This window comes from Bubalus kerabau, chromosome 9 (assembly GCF_029407905.1).
Source record: "Bubalus kerabau isolate K-KA32 ecotype Philippines breed swamp buffalo chromosome 9, PCC_UOA_SB_1v2, whole genome shotgun sequence".
Lineage (NCBI taxonomy): Eukaryota > Metazoa > Chordata > Mammalia > Artiodactyla > Bovidae > Bubalus > Bubalus kerabau.
The window spans coordinates 20,906,083-20,919,153 of record NC_073632.1 but is presented as its reverse complement, the minus strand read 5'-3'; the positions used below and the strand labels follow the sequence as shown (position 1 = coordinate 20,919,153).

Sequence of the window (13,071 nt, the reverse complement as noted above, 5' to 3'; positions counted from 1 at the left end):
TTTGCTGTTGTCTTCCTCCTCCCTCATCTCCCACCTCACCCCCAACCCTGTTTATAATTAACCACCTGTATTTTCCATTCTAGTCTTTTTAAGACTCTGGAATTTTTTACATCTCTTTGGCTATCTCCCAAATAGATCTTTGCAGCTTTTGTTTCCACCTGGAATAGATAAGTAATCTCACTGCCTTTAGTGTGAACCTCTTCTGCCTGACTTCCCACCTGTGCTGGGTTATTAGTCCAAGCACATCCCACCTCCCAGACCAGGATGCTCCCATAGGGTGAAACACTCCCATCCCACTTCCCTCTGCCCACAACAATTCCTTTACCCAGTATGCTGCAGACCAACGGGGTCACAAAGAGCTGGGGAGACTGAACAGCGACATTCTAGTTGCTTAACGAATACTTAGTAAATAACCCTTTATTGCAGGCATTGATTTTTTTTAACTCATATATTACTTTTCCAATAGACTGTTTTCTTCTCAAAAAAGAAAATAAATGCAGAAAGGATATGCTAACCTCAAAGTAAGTTATAAGTGGCAGTCATTGGTGAATGGTTTTGAAAGTATTTGAGAATAGCTCAGTCCGATATAGGCAAAGTAATTCTCCTCCCAGCTATACAGCAAGTATTTTCCACACATTCATCAGGTGCTGAGCAATACAGTGTGAAAAAAGCAAACGCCTTCTCCCATGAAGTTCACATCCTGATTTATCAAACCTTTTCCTTCATGGGGTCCGGCCTTGGAAACCTTCTATGGAGACTGTCACTATCCACCTAACAATCAAATCCAGGGCAAACAAGCATGCCAGCTGACCTCGGGAAGCTGAGTTACGAAAGAAACAGAGGCAACGCTGGAGTCAGCAGTTTGTGTTAACCATTGTAATGTCCTTCCTACTTCAGCCTTTGTTTCATTTTTCAAGAAATCAGAGATGTTTGAATTTAGATCCTATTGCAAAGTAAATGATTTCTCTGAGGGAAGTTTATCACTGTTAAATAAAATTGCCCCAACAGAAAAAACAGTGGTCAAGTATTTAAAGTTAAAGGCAGGAAGAGCCCTATAGGAAACGACCTAGTTCCTCTTCCTCTCAGGAAAAGTATGTTACTGCCTCAGATGACTAGATATGAGGTGAACGTCTAATTTCTGTTTTAAAAATAAATAATCTTTTTCATAGAAATGTAAAGTGGATCACAAAGCCTTTTCAGATGCCTCTGTCTTTTAGAGCAACCATAAGAAAAGCCAGTTATAAAAGTTTGTGCTTTAAGAGGGTAACACGGAAAGTAATTTCTTGGAGCTCTGCTATGGCAAGCTTTGAGTACAGGAAGTACTGAAACCAAATGAAATGTAACCCCTTTTCCTGCCACCCTTTTCCGTGTGCCTTGATGAGGAAGAACACTAGTAGTTTTCCGAGTGCCAGCTTACTTTCACTTTACCTTGGCGTAGGGGGAGGAGGAAGCTGACGCCCAGCCCTGCCAGTCCTGTGCCTCTCGGTGAGGAGCCACGATTGCACAGCTGAGCTAGAAAAGTAGTCAAGTGACCGCTTTCCTCTCACACAGTCTCCCTGCCGGGATAGGCTGCGCTTGGGACAGGGAATCCTCCTTCTGTCCTAAATATTGTGTTAAGTCTCTTCCTGTCACGCTCTCTTCAGCAGAAACCACTGAAATATGCTAGCCCTTCGAGGGTCACTGCCTCTGGGGGATCAAGTGCATACTGGCCTCATGTTGCATTAGGGCCATTGATAGCCCCTCACTTTGAGTATTTCACAGTTTCACTTTCACTCCACAGCCTGAAACCTGAGCTTCCCACAGAAGCTTGGTTGAGATTGACAGTGATCGAGATAGGATACACAGCCTTTTAATGCTCAAGAACTGTTTGTGAAAAGTATTGGGATGCTGTCAGAGGAAATTTCAATCGGTATATTGTATAAATTACCTATACAATATTTATGATGTGTGTGCATGCTAAATCACTTCCATCGTATCTGACTCTGTGACCCTAAGGACTGTAGCCCGCCAGGCTTCTCTGTCCATGGAGATTCTCCAGACAAGAATACTGGAATGGGTTGCCGTACCCACTTCAAGGGGATCTTCCTGACCCTGGGATCAAACTGGTGTCTCTTGTGTCTCCTGCATTGACAGGCAGATTCTTTACCACTAGCACCACCTGTGAAGCCCAATATGTATGATAATACACTTTTTTTTCCCCCCGCAACAAAGCTGCTGTGCTTTGAGTTCTTCTGTCATTAGCGGCAGGGCATTCACAGAGGTCTCTTTTTGATCATCATCAGCTACATCAGTATACGATAGGTGACAGTATGTGTATTTCACTGTCACATAGATTACCTCGCTTAGTATCCACAGATATACCCCCAAATACGCAGGCAACAAGACTTAAAGCTGGGATCCAAGATACATGCTCTGTTAATGGAGAGGTCTTTGCAGCTTACAGGAACCCCACCAGCAATCTTGGCTCCCCATGCCAACTTCAACCAAATAAGCCCACTGACTCAAACTATTACATTGAGTTGGGAATTTTGTATCACTATCTCAGCTCCATGTATGATATTAGGGAATGTGTAGCTATTCTATGTTTATTCTATAGCACTGTGAATCTTTTTAATGTTTTCTACAAACCTAAGTATGTTGATATGATTCAGTTGCTTCTATGGAAAAAAAAATAATTCATTATTTCTATTCCTGAAATAGAAAACATTTAAAAAGGGGAAGGAACAGAGGAGCCAAGGACATCGACAGTGACTCTGCAACTACTGTTCCTGCTATCAGCAAAGGTGGTGATTAGAGCCCGCTGTCCATGTCTGAGGAGCTCAAAGCAATCCTGAGAAAGAAAAACGGAAACTTGAGAAATCAGGCTCCCTGACTTTAGACTATACTATTAAGCTAAAGCAGTACGGTATTGGCACAAAGACGGACTTATAGATCAATGGAACAGAATAGGAAGCCCCAGAATAAACCCATACACATATTCTCAATTAATCTACAACAAAGGAGACAAGAATAATATTGAAGAATATTGAAGTTTCTTCAATAAATGGTGCTGGGAAAACTAGACAGTTACATATAAAGAATCAAATTAGAACATTCTCTAACACCATATACAAAAGTAAACTCAAAATGGATTAAAGACCTAAATGTAAGACCAAAGACTATAATACTCTTAGAGGAAAACATATGCAGAAGAGTCTCGGACATAAATCACAGCAATATCTTTCTGAACCCACCTCTTAGTTGTTCAGTGGCCCAGTGGTGTCCGACTCTTTGCGACCCCGTGGACTACAGCTCACCAGGCATCCCAGTCCCCTCACCATCTCCCAGAGTTTGCCCAAGTTCACCTCCTAGAATAATGAAAATAAAAACAAAAATAAGCAAATGGGACCTAATTAAACTTCAAAGCTTTTGCACAGCAAAGGAAACCATGAACAAAATGAAAACACAATCCTCAGTATGGGAGAATGTATTTGCAAATGAAGAAACCAATAGGGGATTAATCTCCAAAATGTATATTTTGTATAAACAGCTCATGCAGCTCACTATCAGAAAAACAAACAAGCCAGTCAAAAAATGGGCTGAAGATCTAAATAGATATTTCTCCAAAGAGGACACATAGGTGGCTAAAAAGCACGTGAAAAAGTGCTCAACATCACTAATTATGAGAGAAATGCAAATCAAAACTACAATGAGGTGTCACCTCACACCAGTCAGAATGGCCATCATCAAAAAGTTTACAAGCATTAAGTGTGGAGAGGGTGTGGAGAAAACAGAACTCTCTTAAACTGTTGGTGGGAATGCAAATTGGTACAGCCACTATGAAAAACAATATGGAGGCTCCTTAAAAAACTGAAAATAGAGCTACCAAATGATTCAGCAATCCTATTCCTGGTCATATATCTGGAATAAACCATAATTTGAAAAGATACATGCCCCCCAATGTTCATTGCAGCACTGTATACAATAACCAAGACATGGAAGCAACCTAAATGCCCATCAACAGAAGAATGGATAAAATATTGTACATATATACAGTGGAATATTGTTTTTGTTGTCATTTAGTTGCTAAGTCATGACTGACTCTTTTGTGACCCCACAGACTATAGGACTCCTCTGTCCATGGGATTTCTCAGGCAAGAATACCAGTGGGGTGCCATTTCCTTCTCCAGGGGATCTTCCAGACCCAGAGATCAAACCCATATTTCCTTCGCTGCAGGTGGATTCTTTACCACTGAGCCACCAGGGAGGTCAACAGTGGAATATTACTCAGCCATAAAAGGAATGAAATAATACCATTTTCAGAAACATATATGGACCTAGAAATTATCATACTAAGTGAACTAAGTCAGACAAAGACAAACATCATATAATACTGCTTATATTTGGAACTTAAAAAATGATAGAGATAAACTTATTTACAAAACAGAAACAGACTCACAGACTTCAAAAATAAACTTATGGTTACCAAAGGGCTTCAAAAGGTGGTGGGGAGGGATAAATTAGGAATTTGAGATTAACAAATGCACACTACTATAAAATAGATAACAAGAACCTACAATATAGCACAAGAAACTCTGTTCACTATTCTTTAATAACTTATATGGGAAAAGAAGCTGAGAAAGAATGGATATATGCATATGTACAACTGAATCACTTTTCTATACACCTGAAAGTAACACAACATTGTAAATCAACCATACTCCAACATAAAATAAAAATTAAGTTAATTTTTAAAAATCATGTTTGGTTCCCCTCTGGGCTTGGACCTGGTTTGAGGTGATACAGCTAACTGTACCGGGAAGGTCAGGACCACCGTCGGTTCAGGATAATGTTGACCTCGTGCCTCCTGCAGGAAGATAGTGAAGACAATCAGCCTGCACGCCAAGAACACCTGCTCCTTCTGCGGCAAAACCAAGATGAAGAGGGAAGCTGCAGCTCACGCGTGAAAACAGAGGCTGCTGGGACCTGGCCCACGCCACCACTGATGCCCTCACGGTGAAGTTGCCTTAGAGACTAAAGGAGATGAAAGAACAGTAGAAGCAACACCACTGGAGACATCACCAGCCTATAATAAAAGAGTTAATTTATATAACAACTACTCCAACAACAAATTGTGTTTGAACACTGTCAATGGAAATAAAAATCATTACAACATTTTTGGAGAGTAATTTAGTAGTCAGTCAAAATTAAACATATTCATTAAACCAGAAAGTCTGCCTATGGTAATCTAGCCTAAAAAGTACTTGAACAAGCACCAAGCATTTTTTAGAGTATTGTCAGTTTTTCAATAAGGACATTGTTAAAGAAGTTATGGTACATTCATATAAGAGAATACTATGCAGCCATTAAAAAGTAAGCATGCTGAAACAGAGACATAGGAAAATGTCCATACAATTTGTTTGAATATGAAAAAGAGCTTATGAATATGAACTGAAAAAGAGCTTTGAATATGAAAAAGAGCTATCATATTACAATACAATAATACATTATCGTATTATATTTTTATTAAGAAATAAATTATGGATGTGTTGATATATACATGGGAAAAGATCTGTTAATAGCAATAATATAAAATTAGACAGTGAAAAGAAAAAAATACTGGAAAATATCTTTAGCATTTAGGAACAGGGGAAAATTATCTTTTTTTTAATCATTTATTTTTTAGGCTGTGCTGGGTTTTAGTTGAGGCACATGGGATCTTTTTAATTGTGGCATGCAGAATCTTTAGTTGCAGCGTGTGAGATCTAGTTTCCTGACCAAGGATTGAACCTGGGCCCCCCGAATTGGAAGCATAGAGCCTTAGCTACTATGCACCGGGGAAGTCCCTAGGAGTAAAATTAAATGGTCTTCACTACATTAAGTACTTCTTCCAGCAAAACATACCAATCAAAGTTAACAGATACTGGAGTAGAGGAGATTGCAACATCTTGTCCGTAGAAGAGATTACTATCTAGACTATTCAAAGAGCTCCTACAGATCAACAAGAAAAAGTGAGAAAACTCAACAGAAAAATGAGCAATGAATAGGCAATTCACTTAATAGAAGACAAGATGTCAAACAAGTATATGAAGAGCTGATTAAATTCCCTGTAGAGACTGGTCCAGTGGTCCAGCCAGGTGGTCCAATGGCTAAGACTTTGTGCCCCCAATGCCAGGGGCCTGGGTTCTATCCCTAGTCAGGGAACTAGATCCCACATGCCGCAACTAAGCGTTCAGCTAAAAATCTTGAGTGCAGCAGCTAACCCAGCACAGCCAAACAAATAAATATTTTGTTAAATAAACAAGTAAAAGACTTCGCTGGTGGTAGAGTGGATAAGAATCCTCCTGCCAATGCAGGGGACACAGGTTCCATCCCTGGTCGGGAAAGATTCCACATGCTGCAGAGAAGTCAACCAAGCCCGTGTGCCACAAGTACTAAGCCTGGGTGTTGCAACTACTGAAGCCTGGGAGCCCTAGAGTCCATGTTCCACAAGAGGAGCCACCGCATGAGAAGCCCATGCACCGCAACCAAGAGTAGCCCCCGATTGCCGCAACTAGAGAAAGCCCTTGAACAGCAACGAAGGCCCAGTGCAGCCAAAAATGAAATAAATAACTCTAAAAAGAAATAAATACAAAGGTTATTTTTTTTTTAATAAATGAATCCTTTGTAATTATAGAAACAAAAAAAATGCAAATTAAGATATTCCTTTCAAACCATCAAATTAATAAAAATTAGAAAGTTTGATGCCATCAAGTGTTGGCAAAGGATGCAAGGAGGTGGAAATTACTGTCCACAGGGAGAAGGGAATATAAACTGGTGTATCCATTCCAGAAAGCAAAATGATTGCATTTAAATAAGAATATATCCTTTGCCCCAGTACATTGCCCCACATCAGGTTATTTGTACCAGAGTCATTCTTGCTCAAGTCCTGAAGGGAACGGATACCCCACACTGTTCCTTGTGACAGAGCTGGAGGTGAGCCAGGTGTGCCTCATTAGGGAAATAGATAAATAAAATGTGGTGAATTTTACTGAGGAATAATATCACCTAAGAACATGCAGAGACCTCACAAAGTGTTGCATAAGAAGACTTAATAGCACAATAACCACTTCCAAACATTAAAAACCCATACCAAAATGTGATATTTTCCAGAGATACTTGCATAATGTAGGACATACAAGGATCACAGAGTGAATGGTGACACAGGGGAGGAAAATGAAAACAGAATTAGAGAGAAGAAAATTAAAAATAAAAACAATGGGCTTGCCCCGAATCTAAGGTTCTATAAACAGAAGAGGATTAGATAAAAATAATTTTTAAGCAGTAACTCTGAAGGTGTTGAAGATGGATAGGGGGAGAAATAGTTCACTTTCTTCTGTTCACTCTTCTTCTGCATTCTTTAATTTTTTTTTTAGAATAACTGCATTACTTTGATAATTAAAAATAGAAATATTACAGAAGAGTGGTCTTTTGGAATATTAGGGAAATGTTCATAATATGAGGTAGAGTGTGATTCCATTTACTTTTGTTTAACAGCAGCTTTTTGAGATACAATTCACACAACAGAAAATTCATCTTTTTTAAAGTGTACAGTTCAATAGTTGTTAGTACATTACAGAGCTGTGTGCCCATCACATATTTAATTCCAAAACATTTCATCAGCCCAAAAGGAAACTCCATCTCCCCAAGCTCCAGTCCCTGCCAACCACTAATCTAGTTTCTGTCTCTATGTGCTGTCTGTGTGTCTGGCTTCTTTTTAGCATAATGTTTTCAAAGTTCATCCACTTTGCAGCATGCATACACATTTCATTCTTTTCAGTCCCAAATAATATTCCATTAAATGGATAGATCATTTTTTTTGGTTATCCAGTCATCAGCTGAATTCCTTCCACTTTTTAGCAGTTAGGAATAATGTTGCTATGAACATTCATACACGGTGGTTTGGGGGAGCATTTATTTTCATTTCTGTTGAATATAGCAATTCCATTTTTGTTTAAATAAAATAGGCATAGAAAAACAACAACAACACACACACACACCAAAATGTTAACAGAGGTTATTTCTGGACAGGTAATTTTTTTTTTCCTCCTTTGAGCATTTTTATTTAAATTTTTCAAAAATAAAAATTGATTGTTTAATCAGGAAAAAACATATTTTTTAAAAGAAAAACAAAAGCAAAACCTCAGTGTCAGCCCCAGAACTGATCCCCTGTCTTTCCAACACCAAACTCAGAGCCGCTGGCACTGGAACTCTTGGCTGGAAAGTTCCACGTCCCCCCCACCCCCAGCCCCACCCCCCGCCGCCACCAGCGTCACCACTTTCAAACATTACACCTCACCCTGGGCGTAAAGTGGCTTCTGTGGCCTACAAAGTGGCCCTTGTTGATATTCCTGTCAGCCACAGGCCATGCCAAACGACCCATATTTACTTGCCAAAAAAAACAGGATACCGTGGAGGCTGCCATTCAACTCAGGTATCTTCTTTGCTCTCTATCCCGAGATAATGTCCATCAGTTTCACTGTAACAGTTTTATATTTTTAAAGAACCGATTATTGAAGCATGCGCGCGCGCGCGCAAACACACACACACACACACACACCCCTCTTCAGAAGCTTGGACTCCACTGCAGTTTCACTGCCCTGAAAACCACTTAACGGCGCGCAGATCGGTTTGCCCTGGACACCAAAGAAGTGCTCCACATTTGAGCCACTGGGTGGCGAAACGAGAACTGTGGGCGCTCCCCGTTAGGGTGGGGCGGAGCAGATATTTCCAGCTCTCAGGAAACTGGAGTTTGACTCATATTTTAGCTGACTCGTGAATCAGAACCATCAAAGGCTAGATTTCTTTTGTCTGAGCAAAAAAGATGACTCTTAACAGCAGCCATCCCCGCGCTTGCGGAGGGAAAACACAAAAGAGAAGAATTTGGAATGACTCAGCCCGGGCCGCCCGCGGGCGCGGGCCGCGCCAACAATGGAAAGTCACAGCGGGGCCTCAGAACTGGGCTCTGGGCACCCCGGACGCTTAAAAAAAAAAAAAAAGTGACTGTTACTCTTTTCTTTTTTAGCCTAAAATGCAGAACTAACTTTTCAGATTACTGTTCACTGATGATACTTCGTAAAACGCACAGTAGTCGTGGGACCGTATTCCCCAAAGCCAGGGTCATCGTGGCGGGAGAAAGACGCCTGGAGACCACCGCCCCCCCCCACCCAGATCTACTCCCGTTCCCCCCGGGGGGTGGGCAGGACCCTCATGCTCTCTTCACCCACCGAAAACTATCCTGAAACAGGCACAAGAACCCACATCACAGCCTCAGCGTCCAGGCGCAGGGTGAAGGCTCGGATCTCGAAGGGAAGAACTTGCCCCCGGCGGGAACACGGTGTCGGTGAGGGCGCTGGCCCGAAGCCTGGTGGTGAGGAGCTCTTTTCGGGGGGGGCGGGGAGGGGAGCCGTCGTCTATTACAAAAGTGTTGAGCTTGGAGTATGCAGTATCTTGTCTGGGACTCAGTGACTCTCGAGGAATGTGGCAGCTGCCGCCAAGAGTCGAAAATCAATAGATGTTTCATATCCCGATTTCTGCCCTCGGCCAGCTTGCCGATGCGCAGGAAGAAAAGCGTTGCTGGCCTGGGCAGGCGCTCTGAGGGTCCCGGGGCAGCTCCAGCAGGGCCCCGGGGCGGCCAGGCTCATATCTTCCCATCCCCCAGCCGTCGGTGCACCCCAAGCGGCTGCGGCCCGCAGCGCCCCGGCTCCGCTAGCCCGGGAGCAGCCGGAGGCCCCAGAGGCGGTGCTGCGCTTTGGGGCGAAGGGCCGTGGTGGGGGCGGGGGTGGGGGGGAGGTGGGTAAGTAGGAGTTGGATCTCTTCCGTGTTCCACCCCCGCTGGCCGGCACCCGGCGCCCTACCCAGGACGGCTTCCTGCCCCGCAAAAGCCCAGGCTGCCATATCAATCCATACCTTGCTACCTTGCTCCCCTAAAATCTCTCTCCCAGCTTCCAAGAACACCTCTCGGATACCCTAGTATGTAAGAGTCCCTCTCTGAGATTTCTCTATAGTTTAGTATCCGAAACCAAGAATTCTCAGATGCAACTAGAGATTATCATACTAAGTGAAGGAAGTCAGAAAGGGAAAGATAAGTACCATATGCTATCACTTATATGTGGAATCTTAAATATGACACGTGGGATATTCCCTGGAAGTCCAGTGGTTAGGACTCCTTCCATTGCAGGGGCCTCAGGTTAGATCCTTGGTTGGGGAACTTGGATCCTACAAGCCATGCCACCGGGTCAAAAAGTAAAATAAAATTTAAAATATGATACAAATGAACCTATCTAGGAAACAGAATAAGACACGTGAAGAATAGACGGGTGGTTGCCGAGGGGGTGAGGGGAGGGAGAGGGGTGGATTGGTTGTTTGGGATTAGCAGATACAAACTGGTGTATATAGAATGGATAAGCAACAAGGTCCTCCTACCTTAAAGCACAGGAAACTATATTCATTACCCTGTGATAAACCATAATGGAAAAAAATTAGGAAGAATGTATTGGGCTTCCCTGGTGGATCAATGGTGAAGAATCCATCTGCCAAGGCAGGAGGTGTGGGTTTGATCCATGGTCCGGGAAGATCCCACGTGTTGTGGAGCAACTAAGCCCATGCTGCACAATTACTGAGTCCTTGCTCTAGAATCCGAGAGCTGCAACTACTGACCCCATGTGTCACAACTGCCGAAGCCTGTGGCCCCAGAGCCCACACTCCTGGCAACAAGAAATCACTGCAATGAGAAGCCTTGCACCGAAATTAGAGGGTAGTCCCTGCTCCCCAAAGCGAGATAGAAGGCCATGCAGCAACGAAGACCCAGCATAGTCAAATAAATAAATAGTAAAAGAAGAAGAATGTGTATACATATATAACTGAGTCACTTTACTGTACAGCAGTAATTAATACAACATTGTAAGTCAGCTATACTTCAATAAAAATAAATTAAAAAAAAATTTTAATATAGCGAATGATCAAATGGCATTCAATATTCCCACACAGAAAGTTTCCACTGGTGTCAATATCTCATTTATGCCACATTCCGTCAGACAAGAGTCATAGAGAGCTAAAATGCCAAATTTTATAAATCGGTTCAAAGTTGAACTTTAGCAGTTTCCACAAAATGAAAAAAAATGGTCATCTCAGACTCTCACAAGGATAGGAAATTGTTAACAACAAAATTTAAAACTATTAAAATGGGAAATACCCATATTATACTTGACATGAGCCATACATTTTTTTCTTTTTATAGAATGAATGTAAATCCCCAATTGTTTTATATATAAGAGGAGCCTGGTGGTCTACAGTCCATGGGGTTGCAGAGTCAGACGCAACTGAGTGACTAACACACACACACACACACACACACATATGAGTGTGGTGCTAGTGGTAAAAAACCTGTCTGTCAATGCAGGAGACATAAGAAACTCGGGTTTCATCCTTGGGTCGAGAAGATCCCCTGGAGGAGGGCATGGCGATCAACTCCAGTATTCTTGCCTGGAGAATCCAATGGACAGAGGAACCTGTTGGGCTACAGTCTATAGGGTCACAAGGAGTTGGACAGGACTGAAATGTGCACAAACAACCTATATTTATAACAAACATTCTAAGGATATCCAGATTGCTTGATGGATTACAGTGATATGAAAGTGAAGTGAAGTCGCTCAGTTGTGTCCGACTCTTTGTGACTCCATGAACTGCAGGCTACCAGGCTCCTCCATCCATGAGATCTTCCAGGCAAGAGTACTGGAATGGGTTGCCAGTTCCTTCTCCAATGTGCACAAACAACCTATATTTATAACAAACATTCTAAGGATATCCAGATTGCTTGATGGATTACAGTGATATAAATACATACAATTTTGGGTTGACCAATTTGAATAACATATTTCTACTTCTTGAGTTCTCTTTAAACTGTCTTAAGAAACAGACTTTCTCTTTAAGCAAAAGTTGCTCAGTCGTGTCTGACTCTTTTCGACCCCATGGACTATACAGTCCATGGAATTCTCCAGGCCAGAATACTGGAGTGGGTAGCCTTTCCCTTCACCAAGGGATATTCCCAACCCAGGGATCAAACCCAGGTCTCCCACATTGCAGGCAGATTCTTTACCAGCTGATTCTTTATCAGCTGAGCCACAAGGGAAGCTGGAGTTTCTCTTTAAATAACAAATAAAAATTCAAGACAGAAGCAAACAAAACAGACTTCTGAGAGGGAAAAGCATACTATTAATTAGTCACCCAAACAGTGGCAGAAAACCCATCTGGGGCAAACCAGGTTCACCTTGGGAGATCTGAGCAATTTATCTGAATTCAGAAACTACTCCTTACCCCTCACACTCCCAGTGAAAAGGAAAGAGGGTGGTAGAGAAGCAGGTGAAGGTACAGTTTTAAAAGAAAAGAAAGCCCAATTCAGCACTGTATTTTGAAAAGACACCTATCTTTATTAAGAGCTCTTACAGCTAATTAGTGTGTTTTGTACTGCTTTTGTTGGATACTTGGAGATTTATTTGTAAACTCTGCAATAATTTCTGTGGACATCAGCAAAGCTGGGTTAGCAAGTGTGGCAGGAAATGTGGAACTAGCCTGACTGTGTCAGACTGACCTGACAATGGTATTTCTTCCTGGGGATGCTCTTTGTACATTATCTTTATATACACAGAACTATTGTGCATGCCTACTAAGTCTCTTCAGTCGTGTCCAACTCTGTGCAACCCTTTGGACAGTAGCCCACCAGGCTTCTGTCTCCGTGGAATTCTCCAGGCAAGAATACTGGAGTGGATTGCCATGCCCTCCTGCAGGGAACCTTCCCTGGGATGGAACCCACGTCTCTTATACCTCCTGTGTTGGCAGGCAGGTTCTTTACCACTAGCACCACCTGGGAAGCCCACACAGAGCTGTTACTTACCTATAAACAAATTTGGAAAAAAGTAGTTATTTTAGCAATAGCTTCCTAGTTGCAGAGTTTCAAAGTATAGCAAGGAGAGATAAGAAAGCCTTCCTCAGTTATCAATGCAGAGAAATAGAGGAAACAATAGAATGGGAAAGAGTAGAGATCTCTTTAAGAAG

The 13,071-nt window shown here is 42.1% G+C and overlaps 1 long non-coding RNA gene across 3 annotated transcripts in view; it reads right to left on the bottom strand.

Annotated features, from left to right (window-relative positions):
• Positions 1 to 9,687, bottom strand: part of LOC129619618 (uncharacterized) — a 31,678-nt gene extending 21,991 nt beyond the window's left edge. For 2 of the 3 annotated variants that reach the window (XR_008697962.1, XR_008697963.1), the window contains exons 1-2: positions 9,246 to 9,687; positions 3,234 to 3,347 (exon numbers count right to left, since the gene is read on the bottom strand). This is a non-coding gene — a long non-coding RNA (uncharacterized LOC129619618). Of the gene's footprint in view, positions 1 to 2,564; positions 2,831 to 3,233; positions 3,348 to 9,245 lie in introns of those variants that run through there. The other variant, XR_008697961.1, reaches the window with a different exon arrangement.
• Positions 9,688 to 13,071: the final 3,384 nt, after the last annotated feature.